Source organism: Anser brachyrhynchus (genome assembly GCF_964034855.1).
Source record: "Anser brachyrhynchus genome assembly, chromosome: 2".
Classification (NCBI taxonomy): domain Eukaryota; kingdom Metazoa; phylum Chordata; class Aves; order Anseriformes; family Anatidae; genus Anser; species Anser brachyrhynchus.
Window position 1 is genome coordinate 76,286,975 of NC_137695.1, and position 22,143 is coordinate 76,309,117.

A 22,143-nucleotide genomic window follows, 5' to 3' on the forward strand; every position below is an offset into this window, starting at 1 on the left:
ATTTATTTTTTTCCTGCTGATAGGACTTCATTGCCTTTCTATATGCTGTGTACTGAGATGTCAAGTTTTCATCCTAGGAGGATGTCTAGACCTGTTTATAAACGGTGAGAAATAATGAGTAAATGGGAATTGTTTGTTTTAGAACTTCCCAGCATGTTGCCTCCAGTTCTTGGCAATTCATGTGCACTGGGACTATTAGCACAATACAGGTTTAAAAAGAGAAGCATTTGCAGTTATGTTTGTTGTTATAACTCACAGTAATAAGAGTATGATATGTTTATAGATACTGGTGCATGTTGACAGTTTTGCTACATGATCCATTATAATCTTATTTTATGTGGCATTCCTTTGTTCTCCACTAGGTTGGAGTAAATTTCTGGATTTCTAAGGAGTTGCTCTGGGTTTGTACCAGAAATATGTATTTGTGTAACATATAACATATAACTGAGAACATCTGTGTATAATATAAAATACTTTAATGTTGTATTTCTGTGCAATTGTGACAGTCGTCATCAATGCCAGTTTAAATTAGTAAAATAGCATCATGAATTACCTATTCTATGACTCTAAGAACTGTTATGTCAAGTTATATTAATCGTGCTTACATAATACATAAAATTTTAAATAAGAACAAAGTATATGAGGTTGAAGCAAATGCTTTTCACCCATTTAAAACATTAACAGGTTTCATTTTCACACTGTATCTGTCAACCTGTCATGCTACAAAGCTGCATTCCTAGTATAATTTACTGTGTATCATATTGCTGATGAAAGGCTTATTGCCTGATGAAACTAATTGCTACGGATGATGTGATGAGAAATCTAGCAGCTTTACATGGCTATAAAATCAGTCTTCTACTATATAATTAAAATAATGGTATCTTTGTCCTGATTTCTTTAAGGTTTGGCTGATGCACACAAATGAACGTTTAAAACAGTTAATGCAAATAAATTTGCTCTGCCAGCCTCAGTCATTCATAAATGACATAGAGCAAGAGAAAATTCCATACAGTCTAGTAATTTAGGGAAAGACAATGAAGCAAGAGACAGAAGTTATAGAGCTCGTCCTGTGATATTTATTTTTGTGGATATGAGAGGGAGTTTATAACCCACTCTGCTTTTTCGTTTGAACGTAAACATAACAGAACAACCATTTTGTTTGTGACTGTTGAAAACAGAAATTATGCTGGGGTGGGTGTGCTATCAATACTAGGCAGCACCCCTGCTGATTTGTTACTGTAAAGTTATGCATGTAAATGTATATGTGTGTGTGTATATATATATATGTAAATGCATGTATTTGTACCAATGCGATCTTACTTTCTCAGCTTGCCAGGGAGCTGACCAACTTTGTTGCTGCAGAAGAGTTAACAAAAACAACTGAATTTCAGTTCAGGCAGGGTGACTTTCTTTTCTGGGAGGTTCAGATATCTCTGAAGCAGAATCTCCATTAATAACAAATTTGTCCTTCCATGTGGCAAGATCAGGACTCTTTTAGCATAAGAGTACTAATACAAGCAGGTAGGAGATACCGATGGTAACGCTGTGCATTTGTGAGATTCTCATTAATTTAAAGGATAAATGTTTCACAGTCTTTCACAAAAACCAGTTACTGCAGTAACCTGTGCTTTCTATCACCATTTCTTTATCTCTCTCCTTCTGATTCCTGTCATCTTTTCTGTATATGTAAATAGGTTCATTTTTTTGTACTACTCTGTTTTAAGAGGCTTCTTGGTCTTTTTTTTTTTTTTTCTTATTTTTCCTCCTCTGTGACACATTGCATTTTCCTCTTAGGGAAGTTCATCCCTCGTGCTATAATCACGAGTATTCTCTTTTCTGGAATTAGTGTGCGCTCTGGAAAGCAGCTTAGATGCTGTTTGTCAAAGCCCTCACGTTCAAGGGTCCTAAAATAAATGCAGTACTGTGAAGAATTCCAAATACTTTGATCTTGGAGCTCGTTTAGTTCATGCTAGTGTAACTTTTTGTTTTTGTTTAACTTCTGGTGCATGTAAATTTGAGATGCAGAAACCCAGACCACCACCAAGTGTTTTGAAGTGCTTAAAAGACACCCTGTTACTACACTACTCAAACTGTCTTCATAACAGAAGAGGTTTAAAAGTGGCAGATGTTTTTTCTCTCACATTTCAGTCCAGGCTTTCAAAATCTTATACTTGGCCTTAATTTGAAATGATTTTGCATGACAGTGTTTTTCAAATGCATATCAAAACACCTTATATGACGTCAGTGCAAATCATAAATTTTAATGTGTTGGGTTTTTGTTTTTAAATTAACACAGTTGAAATGGACTGAAGAGCAGTAGACCCATAGGCATGAGCTTAGAGTGATACAGGACAGTGGAGCCAATACGGCTGTCTCCTGTGATGGTGATCATTCCAGAAGTAAATGTAGTTAGATAACTGAGTGTTGTTGAGTTTTTGGAGCAATTGGATTGCTTTCAAAGCCAAAATAGATGACCGAGACTGAGAAGTAGTTAATAAAAGTGAGACAGAAAGAGAAAAATACATGGTAGAAGTTTAACTGCTAATTCAAAATCTGAACTGAAAATGCTAAGAAGGTAAGAGAACAATAGACCTTTTGATCTTTCCTTATGTCTTCCTTTGCCATCAGTCTGTCTTTTTTTTTTCTTCTTTGTAGTTAACTTATTTGTTTCTAAGCTTGCTTAGAATTAAGTACTAGGAAAGAAGAAAACTAACTGGTAGCAAAGTAGATTTGAAATAACTTTTTTGGTTTTATTTATTCTAGGTTACGCGTACGGTTTTTATTTTTTTTTTCCCCAGTTTTCTGCGATAGACTTGTGATGCTGCTTCTATGTTTGCATGTTCTTTTGCTCCAAAGAAATTAAAAAATAATAATAATTAAAAAAAATAGTATAGCTGCTGTAACAACTCAGTGTATTGGGTTTACATGGCAAGGTTTTGGCATTGGGGGGGCTGCAGGAGTGGCCTCTGTGAGCAGAGCCCAGCAGCTGCTCCATGTCAGATCAGAGCCAGCTCCAGACGGCTCCAAAAGGGACCCGCTGCTGGCCAGAGCTGAGCCAGGGAGCAACGCTGGTAGGGCCTCTGGGAGAGCAGATTGAAGAAAGGGGGGGGGGGGGGGGAAGCTGCACAACAGCAGCTGGGATAGAGGAGTGAGAAAATGTGAGAGATCCAGACCTGCAGCCCCCCGGTCAGTGCAGAAGGAGCCAGGAGGTGCTCCAGGCACACAGCAGAAGTTCCCCTGCAGCCTGTGGAGATGCCCCTGGTGGAGCAGGCTGTCCCCCTGCAGCCCATGGGTCCCACATGGAGCAGATCTCCACGCTGCAGCCCGTGGAGGAGCCCCGGTGGAGCAGGTGGAGGTGGCCTGGAGGAGGCTGCGGCCCATGGAGAGCCCCCGCAGGAGCAGGCCCCGGGCCGGAGCTGCAGCCCGTGGAGAGGAGCCCACGCAGGAGCAGGGGGTCTGTGGGGAGCTGCCACCCGTGGGGGACCCGTGCTGGAGCAGTTTGCTCTTGATGGGAGGCTCATGCCGGATCAGTTCGGGAAGGATGACATCCTGTGGGAGGGACCTCATGCTGCAGTAGGGGCAGGTGATGAAGTGCCATGGACTGACCAGAGCCCCTGTTCCCCTGCACCGCTCAGGGAGAGGACGTAGAAGAAGGTGGATTGATTTTATTTACTTAGTTAGTTAGTTAGTTAGTTTGCTTTTAGTTTCTTGCTGCTCTTGTCTATTAGTAATATGGAATGAATTACATTAATCTCTGTGCTGAGTCTGTTTTGCCTGTGATGATAATTGGTGAGTGATCTCCCTGCCTTTGTCTCAACGCTCGAGCCCTTTTTCCTTGTGTTTTCTCCCCCTCGTCCTTAGAGCAGGGGGAGTGAGGGGGTGGTGTGGTGGTGTTTTTCTGTCAGTGTAAAACAACCACACTCAGAAAGAAGCAACAGAGGAGCTTCTTTTTCAAGTGCTTTGTGTGCACCTGATATGATACTGTCTCTTCAGGACTCATATTTTGACTCCCTGTTTGAAAGTGATATATCTATATATATATATATATATAATTTTTACACAGCCTGTCATTACTAGTTGGATTTATTGTGATATGGAAAAAAATTACTAGTTTTTGTGGGACTGAGGTAAACAGTAAATGGAAAGCATGTGTATGTTAATGCTTTCACAGTCAAAGCATAACATACCATAGCATTTCTGAACAAAATTAATAGCATTTAGATCATTTGGATCCTGGAGTTTTTAATCAACTCTTCTTTGAAACAGCTGTGGTACAAATATTTGGTCGACTACCAAAGTGATAATGCTGATTTCAGAAGAAATACAGGATTCTTCTGTGTCACTGGTTTAGTAATTACAGTTAAAAGTGGCTCTAGAAATACTGAAATACTGGCAAGTTTTCCTGTCTGGAACTTGATCTATTCTAGGAGGGCATATTTACAATCAGAATCTGAATTCTTTAAAAAGAAGCAATCAACATGTGGAGGGAGATTCAAACTAGGACGTACTGTGTGGCTTTTGTGGCCTCCCGATTTGGCTGGGTAAACAGTTGAGGCATCTGTTGACATCAGCACGATCTGGCAGGACTTATTATCACTTAAATTTCCTGCAGGAGTGTTTTTCTTTTTGGTGCAATTGTGAGAGAGATGCTGTCATCAGGGCATATGCTTGTCTTGATATTTAGGCCAGTGAACTTCAAAGAGAAAAAGGGTCATTAATTTTCTAGTTCTCGGCAGTGCAAGTTTGAGCCTCCCCTTGCCTGTCAGAATGAAGGAATTCTCAGCTTTCTTCCTTCTCAGTGGGAACATTCTATTTCTCTTCCTTCCAGCTGCCCTGATTAGCACAAAAGTAAGAAAGAGCTTCAGTTGTACCTCCTCAACTCAGGAGACAAAGGTACTCTAGCAAGACACAAATGTTGTGCAGACAAGTGAGCTGCTCAAGAAAGGAAGCACGGAAAGTGGAAGTGTCCCATTTGCATATGCTATGTAGGTCATGGCAAATCTGCTACAGCTCATTTTTGGCTTTTATTGCATAAAATCACACTGATTTTGAAGTAGGAAGAGGAAGAATTATCCTAGCCTTTTTTTACAGTCTAATGTGTAACCACTCAATGTGGTTCACTTCTCGTTCAAGAAGGAAGATCAACTTATTTTGACAACAGTTTGGCAGCTTAGATGGTACCTCAAAAATTATATTTACAATGTGATAAGCTATGTGTGCGTATGTGAAATTGGAAGTGTTTGTGTGTGGAGGGTTATTACTATTCTTCCAGTTCATTAAGTTGATCAGATTTTGGACTGGATTGGATTGGATTTTGTATGTAGCCAAGCAGTGTACATTTGCTTGGGCATATATCAATATAAAGGACACCTTAAAATCTATTTCTCTGCGTCTCATTTAATATACGAAGCAGTGCATTAGAATGCTAGTCTCTGTCGACATCTAGTGGCTATTGAAGCAGTGGCAAGCTGTTTAACCTTTCCGTGTTGTGTAAGGGAAACTTGAAGGGAGAACAAGTCAAATTTTGTTCCTTTGCAATATTTTTATGTATTTATTATTTTTTTAATGATCAATAGGAAATGTGAAAAAAGTTAAGCTATTTTAACATTCCAGGTGATTGTCTAAGGTCTTCCACTGCAGAGGCTGAATAGCACTGCTAATGGGACTTGTCACCCTTTGAGATCTGAAGGGAAACTATTCACAGAAGCCTGTCACACTGAATGACCAGTATTATTTCATCTTTCCCTGTGTTTAGCATGTCTCTTATGTTCTATAGTGATTAAGGTTCTAATTCAGAGTAGACAGCATCTGATATGCATCAAAGCTCTTTCTCAATTTTATCCTATTTTATCCTATTTTTATTGTATTTTAACGACCTAAGAAAAATGATGACCCAGAATTTTCATTAGTTTACCTGCAGAGCCCATGGTAGGTGGCTGAAAATATGTTCAGATAAACTATAGTAGAGTAGAAACTATATATAGAGTAGAAGGCAGCCAGAAGAGCTAGTCTAGTTTCTATTTGTTCTACTGAAAATGTACCTATCTTTTTAACATTAAGCATGTTATTCTCAGGTAAGTTTATTTTTCCCTTCAAAAATAATTGCTGTTGAAAACATTTAATTCTTTTTTATTATGTTGTTGTTTTAATTGCATTTTCATTTGTAGCTACTGAGGGAACACTTGTCTTTCTGTCTCTTCTGTATACAACTGTAAAACTAGAAACTTTCTTGGAGGGAAAAGCTTTTAATGTTTTCCAACCTTTAATAGATTTCATGCAGCTGTGATCACAAAACTACCCCGGCCTAATCATGTCAATATTCAGATTTACTGCAGGGCTAAAAGATATTCATGTCACGAACCCCCTTCTGAAACTCATTTTTCTGTATCATGGACTTTCCATTCAGTGTTTCATGCTTTCATTTTAAATTATCTTTGTAAGAATAAAGGTTACGCTTCTGTACTTGTCAAATGTGATTTTAACAGCCATGGTAGAAAAGAAGAAAATTGTAAGCTGTTTGTACTTACCTAGCTGTCTTTGAAAGTCTAGACCAAAAAGCAGTTTGGTTTAGGTCTTGCCATCTTCCTGCCACCATCCAAATGAGATCATTTTATAATTAATTTCTTGATTTAGTTGGGAAAATATTAACATCTATGTAAAACTGTATGTCATGATCATGTTTGAGTTTTGCTTACTCACATCCAAGTAAACAGTCTGAGTAATCTGGCAGTTTATATATCTATGTAAAACTTAATGGTGAAGAGTTGCCCTTCTATGTACACATACATAGAAGCTGTGTAACTTCTGTTTATGTAGCTCAACACTTTTTGATTGTGTTAACTTGCAGTTAACTCTCTGCAATGTAGCTGTTTTATTATTTTTTTTATTTTTTATCTTTATTTTCCTAATTTGTGATTGCCATATATTTACGTTGCAGTCAAGTGGTTTAGTAAGACTTGTATATTACTGAAAAGAGAGTGGTAGTGCCGCTGTACAGAATATTTTATTCCAGAAGAAATACTGCACAGTTTAATAAGAAATCATGCTTAAGTAAGTAAATGGTGAAAGGTTTTGATTGTTTTTGTTACAGTAGGTAAAGCTGTGTTTTTAGAGGGCTGTTCTATGGAGGTGGTGTATCTGTTGAGAGTTGAATGACAAAACCATGGAGCTAATATTGGAATTGTTGCTCTCAGAAATGCTACTGTTTATTAATAAGCAAATCAAAGAATATTTGTTGTCATTTTATATATTAGCAGTGGTCACGCCTTGGTTTTAAATGGCAAGCCAAGTTAGTACAATAGATCACTCAAGGTCCTGTGCCAGCTGACAGTTAAAAGCTACCAGTTTGTAGGGCCTTTAAGCTTGTGTTTTAAAATGTGCTGCAGACTCCACAGTTCTGTGCTTGGTTTGTGTGCAGCACTATGCTTTCTATTTTGTCTTCTAGCATGAAAACTTAAATATAGAAGTACTGTATAAATATTGAAGATACCAGCGATATCAGCCCTTATTATATGTTTCTTTAAAAAAAAAAAAAAAAAGTCTTTTTAAAATTATTTTTGTGTCTTGCAGACAAGAGCGTATATTCCCACTCATCCAGAATAGGAAAACCTCTTACATCTGTCATGGGCTTAAAGAAAGATGAGAGATCTCTCTCTCTCTGGATTAGTAAATAATGGGCAAATTGTAAATAATGGGCAAACAAGGAAAAAAAATGCATTTGAATAACTTGTATATTATTACGTACCAGAGAATCACTTCATGAAAGAATGAATCTAGCGTAAAAGTTTACAGCTTTACTTCTTAGTTTATAACTACTTAGTTTATAACTCTATAACTTAGTAAGATTTAATAAATCTTAGACTACAGTTTAAAAAAAAAATCATTCTTACCTAAAAAACAAACCAAACAAAAACAACAAAAAATACTAAAGATCTTTCTAGGCAATTCTGTAAATGCAACATTTATCTGTTGCATATTTGTCTTTTTTTTTTTTTTTTTTTTCTCAAGAGCATTCTTCAGGCTTTTCTGAATCTTTAGACCTTTTTTTGCAGTTTGTCTTCTCAAAACTGGAAAACAAATTCTGAAGTCATTTTGGCCTATTTAAGTTGTTTTCTGTTGTTAAACAAGAGTATGCTTTTCTCTTGTTTTGTGTATCAATTCTTCTTATGCCCTGGGTAGGATATATGTAGGATATACACCCTTACGCAGCTGGGTGCCTTCCCACAAGAAAATGACAGTGACTGAGAGTGTTACCTTTATTCACATTACTGCATCATTTTTTTCACATGAACCCATGGTCAGACTCCCCTCATCCTATCAGAGAACCATCTTTCCAGCAGTTACCTGTATTTTTTGGAGACCCCTCTCAAGCATCCTTGGAAGGAGATGGGTGATCTTTATTGGTCTGTGCATTCAGATCCCAAAGCAGTTGAAAGTCCCTCAAGTTCATATACTGTTTTTTCCTTTTCTATTTCTGTTGCTGGGTTTGCTTGCTGTGTGACCTTCCAGTTGTAGGATGAGTTATTTGTAGACCACAAGTGGCTTTGCACGTTACCTGCAATCATACTGCTAGAGCTTGTAGAAATTTTATGTTGTTTAAAATCAGATCTGGACTCTATCAGATGATCTTCCTTGAAACAGTTCCCAATACAATTTTCCATTCCTTCAAGCTTAATTCTTTGTAAATTGCCTATTTAATTTGGACCTTTAAAGTGTTTTGTTGGACTTGATATTTACAATTAGTTGACAGCATCTCCTTATTCTGAGGTCACGCTTCTTGGTTACTGGGATCACATGGTAAAATCTGGTCCATTAGTATTTGACTCTGATAGTTTTCTGACTCTTCAGCTAATCAGTGTTTGCTTTGTTATCTTTACAGAATTTTGCTGTATTTAGGATAGAAATTGTTCAGTCTTTAGAAGTGTTTTGATGCTGTTTTTTCCTATAAGTTAAATTAAATTTCAGTGTAAATTCAGTTTATCTTTTTTTTTTTTAAGCTATGTAAATTATTTCATTCATCTACGACTGTTCTAAAACTTCTTAAGCATGAAATAAGCATTTTTATTTTACCTCATTATTTTATCTAGTATTGCTCTGGATACCAATATTTTGGATATAACAGAGCAAGGAAGCAGGCTTATATCAACAGTTCGCACGTCTGATAAGAGATAAAGTAGAAAGATAGAGTCTCTGAAACTTCACATAGGTTCGCATATGCCTTTCCAAAGAAAAATACTACATGCTGTTTCTAGATATTTAGTAAAGGGAGGTTGCCTTTGCAGTGTTGCTCAATGAAGAAAGCAGTATAAATAATAAAGTACATGTGTTAAGGAAAACATGCAATGTATGACCCAGGCCTAAAATGATAGTAAGACATTTCATTGAATGAACTGTCCTGCCATAACAAGGACAAAGCACTGCTAGTATTTGTGCAAATATTTGAAATCCAACCCCTGTGGCAAATGCAGTCCACAAAGGACTATATTGAAATGGCAATAGATAGGTACTGTGAAGTCGTGGGGTAGTTCTAACTACACCTGCTCTTTGTAGTAAACTGAAGACAAATCAATGAGCAAGCCAAATAATGTGAAAACTATGCATGTAAGTTCTTAAGGCTAAGCATAACAGCATTCTTGGTGGGAACTAATGGAACTTTCACTTCAACAAAATATTTGATCATTTGATTTATGGGATGTTAAATGTAACAATGAAATTATGAAAGAAAAGCATTTTTATTTTTTACATATTGTTCCTGAAATGACTCCACAGCAGTGCTGAGGAAGACAGCAATAAGTAGAGCGAGACAAGCAAAAATTGTAAGGTAAAAAAGCATAAAACTTTGTTCCCCAAATAAAAGTTTTCCAGTGTTGTCTATGGCAGGACATTTCACCTCTCCCAAAAGATATTTTAAATGAAATTTTAATTTAATAATACCCTTCAGTGGAGAAGTTATCTGTGTTTCAGTGCTTTGGTAGAATTTTCAGTGCTTTGGTAGGTTTCTATTTTATTTTATTTTTTTACATTAGATTATTTCAAGGTGTAATTCCTACTTTTTTTCTGAGTAACAGTGAGAAAAGTTTACAGAGTTATAGTAATATTTTATTTTGTCAATTTAATTGTTGTGACTGGAAAGGCCTGGTTTTGTACACTTCATACTCTACCTGATAAGAAGTGTTAATTCATTATAATGTTTCTGTGTGGAAAGCAAACTTCTGAATCCGTCAGGCTTTAGGCAGTTTTATATTAAGTATCCTTAAGTATCCTAGGCTAGTTTTCTTACAGTGCATTCCTTTACCTTTCACTCAGTGTTTGTTCAGTTTTACTTAGTGTTTCACTCTTTTCTTCTGCCACTGTCACTTGTCTTTGTTCTCGTAATCTAGTAACTATTTTTAACTTGTATTACTAAGACTGCCAGCTGAGACATCAGATTGAGCTGTGTATCGGTAAAAGAAAAATTAGGCACTCATTAAAAGCACTTGGAAAAGTGGTGGACTAGTCAACGTTAGACAAACTAAACATATCCTTGCGGTATACTATGGTACTCCTGTTAAGCTTATCAGTTTTTTGTTCTATTTTTTGTTGGTGGTATTGATTTTGGTGTGCATGTTGGTTGGTTGGTTTGTTAATTTTGTTTGGCAGATGAGGGAAATGCTCATATAGGAACAGGTACTTAGTATTTGCTATTGCAAGTGAATGTATACAGATTTAGCAAACAGAAGTTCAGGTATCTGGCATAAAATGACATTCTAAATATCTCAGCATTCCAATGATTTTTTGGATCCAGCTAGGATTCCCTTTAGGGAACATTGAACGTTGTTCACCAGTTAGTGGCATCTTACCTGTCCCTTATCCAACTTTAATGCCTTGTACGTATGACGCTTCTTTAAAACTCTCATCTGAGAATGGAGTCATGCTTAAAAAGAGAAAGTTAAAAAGCCAGTTAACTCACTAAAAAAGTTCTACAAGTAGATTATTCAGTCACTGCAGCAGGATCTGTAGTTACTGTTCCAGTAATGTAGAGCAGAGCTTGTGTGGCTCTAGGCCCTGAGTAATAGTAGAGGAAGAGAGGCTGCAACTGAAAAACTGCTTAGATTCAAGTATTTGGTGGTATGGGTGGCACATCCCAAGGAAGAGACCTCCTCTTGTTCACTCAACTAGATGAACTTCTATATTTTCCCTTTATGACATGTTCTAAAGCTGCAGTGAGATTTGCTTGTCAGAAGAACTAGAGCATACTTCGCATATTTAATGTTAAGAGAATGAATATATTGTATCACTTCTAGCATCCCTGCTGTATTACAGGATAATATTACACATCTACTCTGCTTTTTTTTTTTTTTTCAGACTCTTTGTAACTGTATCTGACACATTAGAAAAAAATCACTTACTTGTATACATGTTAGCCTTTCTTGGGAACTGAGGAGATGCATCATCAAAACACAAGCAGTTAATTAGTCTGAGAACTACGAGACAGAAACATGGAGTTTTTCCCAGCGTTATGCACTTAGCAGCAGCAGCAGTCGGCTCCAATGCCAAAATAGGGAGGCCAGTAATTAGTTGTTGCTATTGAAACCTTTCTCCTTCAGGATATCATCTCTGAGGAATGATTGTATGCGTTGTACAGTCTGATTCTTTGACGTGTGTAATGCAGCATTGAAGACATTAATTTTTTGTCTAATCCTTAAAGACAGGCAACTGGGATTTGTGCAGTTCTTGCAACTGCATACATATAAGTCTATCTGTACGTATATCAGGAATCACTCTTTAGTGTTTAAAAGACTGCAAATCAGGCAAGTTTCAAATTTCAAAATAATACTTTACTGCATTCACATTCATTAGCAATACGCACAGCTGATGATTAGTTCTTAACCACTCTCCACTGTTTTTGCTCCATAGAGTATACAATTAATCATTAAAAAGTTTGTCTACAATTACCTGTGAATATATGATACCAGGGAGCTGATGCCAGAAATTAGCGCTGATAGCTGTGGGACTTGCTGGACTTAGCTGCAGAGGTCGAAGTAATGAGGCTTGAGAGCTCTCAATGAGGGAACTGCAGTGGACTGAAACTTTCTTCTCCAACCCTCCAGTTTCATTGCTTTATGCTCCTCAGTCTGCTTCCCAAAGGAAAATAGACTCTATCTGTTTCTGACATACTTCGACCAAATTTCTTGGACCAGGACTCATTCTAGTTTTGTCAGTCATTTTTCGTGCTTGTTTGGCAGGATTATTCTAGTTGTACCAGACACTCTTCCATAGGATTATTTTGGTTTTACCATGTCTTTCCTGCCAGCTTTTATCCTTGGTTCTCATCTTGCAGATTTTACAATGTACATGCTTTCCTGTAAGACCCAGTTCATCTCTTTGTAGTTGCCTATGTGCTTAGTGGCATTACAATGTTACAAGAAGATTAGGTACAGTCACTCCTTAAGCATGGGTTTATGCCTTGGTTGAAGGGAAGCAAATGTTAAATAAATACATCTTGCTGAATCTGCTTCTGCTTCATGGGTGCACAATGGTTAGCTGAGAAACTACCTACTCTAGTCTTGGAACAGAAAGTTATGATTGACTAATTACGGAACATTACATCAGAAAACAGTGAGCTGACAGACCTAATCAATTTCCATTGTCCTGCACTCAGACTGGAAAGGTGAAGAGGGGCAGGAGTTGGTATAAGTACCGTGATCCACACTTAGTCTTCATTTTTCTTCTGCTGAGGACCACTAAGCTCAACTCCCAAGGGGGGGGAATGCCTAATTATTTTAACTGGGTGATAAAAAACAGATATGGGACTTCCAATATTTTAACCAGTGTAATGAAAACTGCCTGTAGGTTTTGCTTCTATTTCTGCATAGATCTGAAAACAAAACAAAATAAAACAAAACAAAACTTCAGTAGTCTTTCCTAGGCTATTCAGTTTTGTCCTGTCATATATTTTGTCTAATATTGTTTGAAATCTTCAAATTATTTGAAAATGAATCACACTGAAAATTGATTCTTTAAGAACACAGAACCACACTAAATGAGCAATTGGGGCAATCACTTATTGCTCAGGTTTGGTTTATATTTTATCATCTGCTGTCCAGCTCATAGTTTAAGTATTATAAAATGCATGTCGATTGCATGGCATTGCATGCCTTCTGATAAAGTGATTCTGAATCAAAATGCTTTAATCGCTATTTTAACTACATATGTGATGCTGTTTATTAAGCAGTCTTTCACATCAATGTTCCTGATTCAAACTACTCCAAAATCAAATGACTGCATTTCTGTTCTACTACCTGGAGAAACAAAAGGGTTTGCGTAATCAGGTGTCACGTAGCACTCTGTCCTTGTTGATGGCCAATCTGTGAAGAATCTCTACACATTGGGACTTACTCTTTTCAACTCCAATGTAGCTGTTTTTTATTTAAACTGAATTTACACCAGATATGCATCTACTAGCTATATTTTCATGCCACAAATTGAAGAATTAAAAAAAAATAACACTTTATATTTTTAATATATTACTATTTCCTTACTTTTTCCCTTCAGACACTTCCAGACTTCCTTTAGCTTGATCGTATTGTAGTTCATACTTCAATAATATCTTCTGATTCTTGTTAATGTTTTTAACATTTTGATGGAACATTTAGGGAGGAAAACCATTCCTATTTGTTTTCATTAAATCAAAGCAAATAAGAACGTCAGATTCTTTTTTAATGAATTCAGAAAGTAAATGTAGTATGTCTAGTCAGTATGGTATTTTCTTCAATTTTTGCCTCTTTCTACTGACACTATAGTAAAACAAAACCAAGGAGAACTTTACAGAATGAAAGGAAATATATTAAAAAAATAAATAAATCCCAGTCACTGCGTGTAAGATGTTCTGTGAGACCAGGAATATTTGGCCTTTGCTTAAAAATTTAGAATATTGTAAGAATCTCTGTAGTTAACATAGTTTTCCTGAATAAACTCTGAATTTGAGCATCATACTCCAAAATAAATATTTGCATCTTGATATGATCCATTTACTAGTGGGTAGAGCAAGCTCTTCTCTGAAGTCTCACTGTCCCATATGCAAATGCAAAATTTATTTTAATGTTGATATTAGAATGCTTATTTTAACGTTGATACTAGAATCAATGAGGTGTGTTAAACTTGAACTTTGGATAACAGGAAAATAACCAAAGCTGTTTTGGAATAGAATAATTAAAGATAGTGCTTCATATTTGAACGGGTGAAATGTTTTTTAAATATGTTTCAACTCAGGGTTGGGGATTGTCTTTAGTTACTGGAATAAAATAAAACTAACTTTCTGTTCTACAGTTTCCTGCATATTGCATGTACTCAGGTAGACATTTAAACCTTTGTTGGGGTATGGATGTGTACTCCGCAAAGGTGCAAATTTTTATCATTTCATATGAAAGCCTGTGTAAAATGTCTTATGTTAGTACTTTATTGAAGTATAATGATCATCCTTAAAAAATTCCCAAAAATGTTTTTAAAAAAAACTTCAGAAATGCATTTGGCCCATTAACAGAAATGTATCTGTTTGTAGGTGGATGTAATTAGCTCTACACAAAATAACTATTTGACAATAACTATGTTGGTAATATTTTTGCCATTACCAGCGTAAACTGCTGTGGTGGGTTGACCTTGGCTGGTTGCTTCAGGGAAATAAAATCCCTGCTCCAGCACGGCCTCCTGCCCAGGGGCCGCAGGGGGGATCTCTGCTCTGGCGCCTGGAGCCCCTCCTGCCCTCCTCTTCCTCTCCCCCGTGTGGGGTGCCGGCAGGGCTGTTTCCCCCTTTTTCTTCCCTTTTTTCTGCCGGCCGCCGGGCAGCGCTGTGCCCTCCTTTCTTCCCCAGGCTGTGCCTGAGTCGAGGTGCTGCCATCTTGGCTGCTGGGCCCAGCCGTGCCCTGCAGTGGGGCCATTGGAGCCAGCTGGGACCAGGACTAGAGGAGGAAAGGGACCTGGGGGTGTTGGTTGCTGAGAATCTAAGCGTGAGCTGGCAATGTACGCTTGCAGCCCAGAAAGCCAACCAAACTTTAGAAATAGGTTGGACTTAGACATTTTGTCCTTTCTTCTTTCCTCTTCTCCCCATTTTTATCTCCCCAGCCCTTAGTTGGAAAATGTGGGGGGAAAGGGGAAAAATAAGAGAACACATGGAATACATAAATCTCACCTTCTCTAGCACTCTTTTTTGTTCCATGCCAGGTACGAGAAGTTTAATTTCAAATCCATTCTCTTCTTACGACTTCCTTAATGAAACATTTTTGTTCACTGTCAGAGCGTAATGAATGAAAAAACTTTTTTAAAAAGGTCATCACTCTGTTTTGTCCAGTAGTTGAGCATCAAATTCTACAGGATTAAAACTATTCCCTTTACATTCCTCTGCCTCTTCACTGGTATGCCTTTGCCCCATTATTCCATGTGCGCACAATACTTCTGGGCTTGATCTGTCATTAGCAATGCTGAGAACTTATAGGATTTTCTGAGTGCTATTTGTCATTTTAAGTAAGCATTAATGCTTCATGCTGGCTGATTGCAATAACTGTGACAAAACATTTTCATGATATCCTAGTAGAGAAAGTGTAGTGCTTAATAATGTGTCTTATGAGTGGTGTAAATTAAATGTCAGTGTATTCACAAAGGTTCTTCAGAGGCTTGAATTCCAGAGGGAGCTCTTAAGGCACTTATAATCTTACTGTATTTGTCTCTTGGTTAAAACTGCATCATTTCAGAGTAAATATTGTGTATACTACCTCAGTCGAAGGTTGTCGTAATAAAAACTTTGAGGTGTCTATGGGTGACAGTCTTGGAATCTGTTTTATGCTGTCTAGCAACAACAAACACTGATTATATAACTGTACTAAAATATATACAAATATGTAGGATACCCCTCTCACCCCACTCCAAAGATTTTGGTGATACATTCATGGTCACAGAAAAAATAAATTTTACATGCTAGGAACATGATGTTTCTAGAACAAATGTTTCTGCATAGTTCAGCTGCATCTATTGCAACACAATCTCAAACTTGATTAAAATTCTAACCATAAAGTTTTGAATAATTATATAATTACTTCAGGCTGAGAATTTGAAACTATATGTGTTAATGGATCATCCACAAATAACTCTAAAACCTGTTCTGCTAAAACACCTAGATTTAGTTAAGTTCAGTTACTACCAGGAAATCTATTTTCAACAAATACTTTGTTTTGGTTAGCTCTGTGCTCTTATGTTTGTATTATAACTGTAAGCTATCATATCTCTGATAAAAATATGATAACTGCTGAGAATGATTTTATAAAACGGTTTTATATTATGGTATTAATTCATTTAAATTATTTAAATGATTTTTTTTTAAGAGGTAAGAGAGAAAAGCATACTAATATACAGTGGTCTGGAGCTGTAACCCTCATGAAACTGTGTAGATGCCAACTGACTGCCTTTGGCAAATAGACTTTTGTAATAAAAAGATCTGTTTCTGAAATGAACTACCTGATCTGCAGAACAAAACTGCAGAAGGCTTTAGTAACAAATCAAGACAGCTGAATGCTTCTTCTGTCCTTGCATCACTGTAATTCTGTTCTGTCCCTCTTGATATTATCTGTGAAATAAAGAGAAAACTGGTTAATGCATCAGTAACCATCATTTGATTTGATATGGTGAATAAAAGACTTTGTGAGAGTAAAGGACGAGGCAGATAAATTGAGGACAAAAGCAATATCAGCATCTAGAAAAGTAAGCATAAAGTTAACACTGAGATTTGAAAGTAAGAAAATCTGAAGAGCAGTACTGATTGCATATTGAAAAATGAAGAGGCCAACTAACTCTGCCTGCTGCTAGCTTGTCAATCGCTGCAGAATGTTTTCTCACATTGTATCTTACTCCTGATTGTTAGTACTACTATTTTTATTTGGAAACAGACTAATATTTAGTAATTTGAGGAAAATACCAACTTTCTTAAGAGTAAAGTTGAATGTGTGTGTGTGCGTACAAAAATGCACATGTAATATTTCTGGTCAGATTTCTTTGAAGTTTTACTGTTTTAGAAATATGTTGTAGTAGAACATAAAGCCTCTAAGAAAATGTATTACCCGTTTTTGTGTATTTCTCTACAATTTAGATGATTCTGTAGCTTAGTGGGAGAGTGTGTGTGTTGTTTTTTGATAATCATGATTAAGCATCTATTCTTAAAAGGGTTTTTGAGGTTTGATTTTTTTTTAATAAACAACAAAATAAAAGTCTTTTTTTTCATCAAATTGCCAGACTTAAGCTATGGATGGTGTTTTATGGCTGCTGTTTTGGAAATTGCCTTTTACTGTTTCAAAGGTATTGCTGATCAGTCCTGAATTTACTGCAAAGAAGATACTCACCTCAAACCAGGAGTTGAACTGGTATAAAGAGCATGACTCACTTGCTCCCCTTGGGAACCAAGTCTCCTTTCTTTACAGTGACCCTCTAGAGTTTATACTTCTTCGCTCTTTAACCAGGTTGGAAGAGGTTTTGGGAGATCATCTAACATAACATCCTCCTCAAAGCAGTGCCAACAATTGATTCAGAACAGCTTGCTCAGTATTTTGTCTTGCCTGATCTTGAAAACCTTCAAGGATGGCGATTACTAGATCTCTTTGTGCACATGCTCCACTGTTTGACTGTCCCCATGGTGGCTTGTTTTTCCATATATCAACTCATTTTTTCAGTTTATATCCATTCTCTCTTCTCCTCTAACTTATGCGCTGTTGTAAAAAGCCTGGCTACATCTTCTCAGTGATTCCTCATAGGTGTTGAAAGCTGCTCGTAAGCCAAGCTGAGCAAGCCGCAGGCCTTTGACCTCTCCTCACATGGAAATACTTCAGATATGACCTGCTTGGGAACCCTTCACTGGATGGCCTTGAGAGTATTGACTATTCCCTTTAATTTGGTGTCATTGGAAACTTGATGGTGTATTCAGTCTTTTCTGTGGCTTATTGATAAAGTTATTAAATAGGCTGTTCTAATGTTGTGTTTCACTGAAGTAGGTCATATGTGGTTCCTTCTTCATTGACAATGGTAGTTATCAATATCATGTAGGAGTCCTACTCATGAAGTGAGAATATTGTCTTCAGACAATTTGAAAATGGTCAAAGATTTAGTCTTACTCCTGAACATCCTTTTTCTTTCTTTTTTTTTTTTTCTTTTCTTAGTTCTCTACTGTGCTTAAGGATTCAGATATCTATCTTTATTATTTTTGTTAAGGTTTTTACCTCTCTAAGAGATCTACCTACCCCAATCTATATCCTTCCTTTGAAGAATTGAATGGCTATATGTTTTCACGTTCACAAGTCATCTTGGGAATATACTTGCATTAGCATAATTGTATAATTAGCCTCATAAACTATTACTTAGTTTCCCACTTCCAGGATAACTATGACAGTAAATGTTTTTTCAGTCAAGCAAATTTCAAAACAATATCCTGATGTAACTACTTTCTTTGTGTTACTAGGGATTCTAATAATAGTAGGTGGTAGTTTCTCAGTGTATAGCCTAAGAAATTCTTAAGGACAAGAGCTATTTTAAAACATTTATTTGATTTAAACAGCTTGGGTATGTTCAATTACATGTCCATATTTAATACTTATGTGTGAAGGAAAAATGACTTGATCTGTCAATGTCTATGTGATTCTCAACAGATGTTAATCTTCCAGTCAGTCTTCTGAAAGATGAATAAGAAGCAGGCTCCTCTCTTCCCTGCCCCTCTCCCTTTCCTGATCCTATCTAATTTCTCAGTGGCTGATGTAAATGTAAGTGAAATGTAAGTATTTTATTACCTTTTATGTGGGGGCGGGGGATGTTTGGTGGTAGTATTGTGGAAAATATTCTTAGAATCAACAAAATTATTATTTTATCTGTTGCCTATTTTCCAAGATTTATTTCTGTTTGTAGAAATCTGGAGTTAGAATTCTTGACAGGAAGAGAGTCACCATTTTTTGTATGGAGAAGGATGTTTTAGATGCTTTGCTAATTTGCCTTGAAAATCTTATGTGTAATTAAACTTTGAAACTGCCACTTTGACCCTTTATTGCCATTAGCAGAGTTCTTTCATTGTTGTTACAGTTTACTGCAAGCTACCTTCGTTATTTGACCAGATGCAGTAGCTTTACTGGAGCACCTTTTGTCAAGGATTATGAATACCAAGGCACTATGTGCATTTTATTTGTTTTACACTTCCTGGTTTGTCTTAGTGGAGTAATGCTTCCAAGTATCTGAAGGGTTGTGCAACCTGCACATCTTAGACTACATCCCTCATATAGTTTGGGTATTTGTGTTTGTGCAACCATACCTGCATGCATTCCTGTAATTTCACAACTTTACTTTTCTTGTTTGGCTTTGCTGATGCTTTTGTAGTAACACTTTCCTCCAGATTAATGGTCTGAAGATTTGGGGGAAAAAAATATATATATTGCTACTTACATCTTTTCTGTTTAGTTAGTATATTACACAGAAATACCCAAAGGAAGTTCAGTGAATCTTCTTTTATAATTCACTCTTACATATATGATATTAGAAAGGAAAGCTTCTTCATCTTTGTACTTCACCTATTTTATATTTACGCTATCATATTGGATGCTACTTGACTTTCAACATTTGCAGAGGACTTATTTGACTATTTTTCCTTTGGTGGGAAAGGATCCATAAATACCTGACTAATTCTGTTATTTCAGGAAGCAGATGTTAATTCCTAACAGAGAGAGGGGAGACTTTCTTAGAATATGCCATGTAGAAGAGGCCTTAAGGGGGAATTTGGAGACAGAATGGTTGGTTGAGTTTTTTTTTTTTTTTTTTTTTTGTGATAAAATATGACTATATTATTAAAAAAAAAAAAAAAAGGAAAGAAAAAAAATGGAATTTCCAAAATACTTGCCTGACAGAGCTAACACTTCTAAAATTAACTTGTCTATTATACTGAAGTCTGAAACATCATGACTTCGCAGAATTCAAGGCTGGTCATATGGGTGCTTTGAACCCAGCAACATGACAGTGGGATTGATATAGTTAAGATTGTTTATAGCTGGTCCAAGCTTCAACATGGACTTGTTTGATTAAAGTATTGCCTTGCTCTGAATGTTATACAAAATCAAAATACTTGAGTGCATAAATTCTAGCATTTGGAGTGTTTTTTGTTTGTTTTTAAATCTGCATTGGATGCCTGTTTTTCGGTGTAGTCTTGTGATAGCTCTGCATGAGGAATATTTGTAAGGGAAGGCCTTAAGATATTGATAAAGGGAATTTTCTAGAATTACTTTAAAGAACAAGCTTATATTCATGATTACTTTTATGTTTTCTTTTATAAACACAGTATATCAGGGTTAGAGGTAGATTTTTAAAGCATGAAGCGTTCTGCTTTACCTTTGGAGTCAAAGAAACTTGTGTGTTCTTGAAAGGGGGGAGTGGTCTGAGTTTTGTTACATGGAGGCCCTCTGAGATTCACTTTCCTATATTTGTATTAAAATAAAATAAATATTGTACTGGTATATGTGTGTCTACATATGCATTTTTAGTAAAAAAAAAAAAAAAGATCTGTTTGTAAGTATCTACTGAATTTAATGAATGATGCTTGAAACATCTGTGTTTGGTTTTATTTCTATTACGAACTATGCGTTGGGAAGTGAACACACTGGCTATGGTTTCTGCTGGTCTCAAGATAATAGTAGCCTGCCTAATGCTTGGATAGGGCACAAAAACTAGGAGAAATACCTAACTGTTTCTTATCTCTGTGCACCAGGCAAAGGAAGCATTTCCCTTTAGGTGTAGAAAAAGAACTAACATTTTACTGATGAATTATTTTCAAAATTGTACGGATAATTAATGTCCTAACTAACATGCAGTAGAATTTGAATTGTGCTTTTTCCCAGTGTACCCCAGAAGTCCCAATTTGTACTGAAAAGAAGAAGAATCAGAAAGGTATGTCAAAATGTAGTTTTTGCTTTTTATTTTATTTCTTTTTACATATATATTTACATATACTGCAATTGCTTTTCAGAAAAAATACATAAGACATGAAAAGCAAAAGAAGAAACAATAGCAACCCATAAATGAAACACTAAAGATATGGTTACTCAAAGTAGATGTGAATTTTTAAATCTGTTCTGATCGAGGAAACCTCTTAGAGTTAATGAAAAAATGTTTTAAGTTAATAGAAGTTGAAAGTTGAGGAAAAAAGAGATCTGCCTTACTGGGACCACTTTAAAGAAGTTTTAGAAAAATCTACACCTTCTAAATAACTTTTACTACACTTTAAAATTTACTGATACCATCATCATTGATGCTTATTATAATCACCAAAAAGTTTGCATTCTTCTAACTGAAGTACGTTTGTATACATAGTGGCTCTTTGGCACTGTCTAACCATGAAAGAGTTCTCCTACTTTGCTTTTAACTAGCACTCAGGAATTTGCAACAATCATTATTTTAACTTAAAAATGGAACTTGTAGAAAAGAGGAGAAATCACTACTGCATTTATTCCAACGCATGCTTGGTATCACTCCTAGTGATGAACCCTCACATCTTTCCAGTGTGATCCTACTGTATTCTGACCACCATAGAACATACCAAAACAACAACAAAAAAAAGCAGCATTGGGATTCAGGGCTGATAGGGCTGTGGAGAGAAGACAATATCAGAAGGATGGTAGACAGATCTAAAGTTGGCTGTGTGTTTGGTTTGATTTGTTTCTTTTAATGCTAGTCTGCTTTCTTTCAATAGTATGTAGGCTTCAGATGTATCTTGAAGGCCAAGCTGAGGTGGTGTTGCTGAAGTGGTGGTGGTCTGTTGCAGAGAGTAAAGGCTGTTTCACTTGCATTCAGCTTCTTTAGGAACCTTCCTGGAATTCTTCTAGAGTGATACAGAGCCCATCACAGGGAGTCTTGGCATGATTACTGCTGCACCTTCAAGAACAATAGGCAGAGGAAAAGGATCCTATACTTTCTTAGAAGAGCCTTAGTACCACAAAATGTGTGATGCTGGTTACTGTCATAAACAGCATCCCCTCTATGTAACTGGAGAATATTTCTTTTGTTCTGGGATGACAGTTTGAGTGCCAAGAAAATTGGAGCTTTTACCTTGTTGAGCAAAAATACTCTGCTTGCAAATCCATATTTAGTTTTCTATGATAG

At 36.4% G+C, this 22,143-nt stretch overlaps 1 long non-coding RNA gene across 13 annotated transcripts in view; it reads left to right on the forward strand.

Moving 5' to 3' along the window:
• Positions 1-2,950: 2,950 nt before the first annotated feature.
• Positions 2,951-22,143, forward strand: part of LOC308189037 — a 166,403-nt gene continuing 147,210 nt past the window's right edge. For 10 of the 13 annotated variants that reach the window (XR_013945960.1, XR_013945961.1, XR_013945962.1 and 7 more), the window contains exons 1-2: positions 2,951-3,654; positions 18,660-18,781. This is a non-coding gene — a long non-coding RNA (uncharacterized lncRNA). Of the gene's footprint in view, positions 3,655-18,659; positions 18,782-20,882; positions 20,932-22,143 lie in introns of all 13 variants that reach the window. The other 3 variants (XR_013945959.1, XR_013945969.1, XR_013945971.1) reach the window with 3 other exon arrangements.